Raw genomic sequence first — 3,541 nt, 5'->3', positions numbered from 1 at the left:
ACCCATGCTGTGATGCTGACATGACGGGCAAAGGATAACTGAGTCACAACATAGATTTTCAACAACAACAACACTTTATTAGTAGTTAGATATTTGGGCTTATGAGACCACTTTTCAAAAAATCATCAAAAATCCCATACAAATCCTTATAAATCCAATTTTTTTCCTAAAACCCATTAACTCCACATTATCTCACCCCAATAACTGCATAAATTAAATGAATCTCATATTACTGCATAAATTACCACTTAGCCTTTGAATTCACGGCTAGGACGCCGCCGCCATAAACTCAAAAACCTAAACTCAAAAACCTAAAAACCTAAATCCTCGGTTTTCAAAAAACCTAAATTTTCCTCGGTTTTCAAAAAACCTAAATTTAACTTTTGCATACATTACCCCTTGGACGGGGATTCCGTAATAAATTACTATCTAACTCATCCTTGGAATTATCTAACCAATGTTATATGATGAACTGTCAATTTGAATTCAATGATAAGACTTACTTTACTCACCCAACTTACAAGAATTATGCAGCCTCAGAAGATGGTCTCATAATTAATAAGAAAACACTGAACCCCAGAAAAGGAAACTTGACTGAAAATGGTTATTATATGATTTCACCCGGACGTAACAATACATGTCTCGCTCACCGATTCGTCTATGAAGCAGTAAATCAACAACATATTCCGTATAAAATGCAGGTAAATCACATTGATTCCAATCGCCAGAACAATTCAATTGAAAATTTACAATTGGTAACACCATCAGAAAATATGATTCACATGCATAAAGCTAGAAAAGCCTTCTTAAACAATCCATACACAGAAAATGAGTTGCAAATAATCAACAAACTAATGGATTCTCCACCCATTGAAGATAATGATTGCGAATTTACAAAAACGGAAAACAAGTTGATAAATAAGATGTATTATAGAATGTGTCACGATTTGGATGACAGAGATTTTCCACTTTACAGGGATTAAAATTATCTAATTATAGAATATATGGGTAATATACTGAGTAAGTTTTTGAATTTATTCCAACAAAACAAAGATGAATTTGACTCATTTTCTTGGGAAAGACAACTTGAAGAATTATTATTATCAAAACCAAATGATAAATACATTTACTGGTTAGTGGATAATAAAGGCACATCGAAAATGTGTAATTTTATGTATTATATGGCTAAAAATTATCAGGCAATTATTGCCCCCGCTCGTGGTTCAACAATGAAATTTATTGTAGCTGAGTTTATTTTTAGTAATGGTTATGAACCAAAAATTATTTTAATAGATGCAGTTACCAAAATGAATTTTAAAAATATAAATTATTCTGGAATTGAAGAATTGAAAAATGGATATTTTAACCTTTCTAGAGGCAGTTTACGTACTATTGTTATAGAAAGCCCACATATTGTTGTTTTTGCTGATAAAAAACCAAATAATGACCATATTTTTAAATACCAGTTACAAGTTGTTAATTTGAGTTAATTTTTGTATTAATTTTGGGACAATTGTTTATATTGATTTAACTATAAAAGTTAACGTTAAAAGAGAACGACGTTTCGACCGTCCGACGGTCATTTTCAAGTTCAAAATGAGAAGTAAAATATGTGTTTATATACAATTGTGAAAAAACTAATGAGATGCTGACTTAAAAAGCTCTAAGATATTCACATCTAAACAATATCAAAAATAATAGCGTGAATGATAAATACAAAGGAACGCTAAAAACGATAAAAGGTATTTAAAAGGTATTTAAAAGTGAAATAATTAAACAAATAACTTCGTGCGGATCGAGTCGCATTGTTTGTTCAGTTTCGGCTTTAGGTCGCGAATAAACAACATCTCGAAGATCAAGCAGTCGAGTTTGCTCTGACACTTTCTCAGGATTCTGAAGTTGCTTTTAATGGTCTCTGGATCCTGTCCATGCTCGTCCTTTACATGATTGCCAATTGCAGATCATTTGTGTTCCTCCACACGTTGATGCAAGTGTCGACTCGTGAAGCCAACATAGTCTGCATCGCACAGACCACATATGAAATAATAAACAACGTTTTGTTGATTCACAATGGGAGGTTTATGTTCCTTTGGTTTGATTTTGCTCTTAATCTTCTGACTTGTGTAGACAGGATGGACATCAGCATCGATCTTTCGGCTGAGATCATTAAGTTGGTGTCTTACCGCGTTCGCCGATTTCTGGTCTTTGAAAGGTAGGACGATTCTGACGAGAGCTCGTTCGTCGGATACCCGTTGTTCAGGACATGCATTCTCAGTAACTTTCGTTTCAATAAAATGTGTGATGGTGTTCTCTACGACGGTTTCAGGATAATGCAAGCGAGAAAAAATCCCTTTAAGACGTTCACATTCCTGATGGAAAAAATGCCAATTCGAAGAGAGTTTGAATGCCCGGTTTAACATTGTTTTCAGCAGAGAATGTTTGTATTTCATGTCAACATGGCTTTGGTAGTGCAGTAAAAGCCCAGTATCGGTTGGTTTCCTGTAGACCTTCGTGTCTAGTCGGGGGCCATTTCTGATAATCACCATTCCAAGAAAGGGAAGTTTGCCGTTGTCTTCGAGTTCCATTGTGAAACTGACTGAGGGGTGGATTTCATTCAGTGTCGACAAGAATTCAGAGGCAGATGAAACATCGGGCATTTTGCTAAGAGTGTCATCGACATAGCGTTTATAGAAAGCGGGCATCTTGTTTTGGTTTGTCAATTGTTCTTCGATATTGCAGATAAATGCATTTGCCATGAGTGGCCCAAGTGGAGAGCCCATAGCAACTCCGTCCACTTGTTCGTACAGATTTCCTTCAAATTGAAAAAGCTGATTCTTTGTAGCAACCTCTAACAACTCTATAAGGTTGGTTTTTGTGATGTTAAGGTCGTATTGCTTGTTGAACCAATCGTCTTTAAAAGCTTTCTCCGCTAGGATTTCAATTGTTTCATCCACTGGCACGTTTGTGAAAAGAGATGAAACATCGTATGACACTAAAATATCGTGTTCGTCGATTTTCATCCCATGTAGATCATCAGCAAACGAGAAGATGTCATTAACGGTATGGTCATTGACGGACAAAGGTTTTAACTTTTGATCCAGCCACTTAGCAAGTTTATAGTTGTAGGTTCCTGTCGCTGACAGGATTGGACGCACCGCTAGTTTCTTCTTATGGGTCTTCGGTAATCCATACAGGTGTGCGAGCCTAGAGCCCTTTTGGATCAGTGAGTCGGCAACGGGTTTGGGTAGAATTCTTTTCACGATGGAGGACAGTTCCTTCTCCTTTTGAAGCAATGGGTGGTAATGCTTTGGAGGCCTTCCCTTTGTTTTTGGTCTTTCAAGGCTGATGGGTATAAATTTTGATTCGTCACTGATTGATGATTCCTTCAGTAGGCTAACATACTCTGATTTGTCCATGACCACGACTCCCGAGCCCTTATCTGGGCGTGTGATTACGATGTCGTCTCTCTTCTTCAGCTGACCTATCGCTCTTAGCATTGATTTTGGTGGTGTCGGGCCTTTCCTCTTGATGTAATTAAGGG

At 36.7% G+C, this 3,541-nt stretch overlaps 1 pseudogene; it reads right to left on the bottom strand.

Moving 5' to 3' along the window:
• Nucleotides 1-1,772: 1,772 nt before the first annotated feature.
• LOC146452981 (uncharacterized) lies at nt 1,773-3,533 on the bottom strand (annotated as a pseudogene).
• Between the last annotated feature and the right edge of the window lie 8 nt (nt 3,534-3,541).

The sequence above is a fragment of the Pavona decussata genome, unplaced genomic scaffold, assembly GCF_977016875.1.
Source record: "Pavona decussata unplaced genomic scaffold, jaPavDecu1.1 SCAFFOLD_356, whole genome shotgun sequence".
NCBI lineage: Eukaryota > Metazoa > Cnidaria > Anthozoa > Scleractinia > Agariciidae > Pavona > Pavona decussata.
The sequence above is the reverse complement of the archived record's forward strand: the minus strand, read 5'-3'. Positions and strand labels throughout refer to the sequence as shown.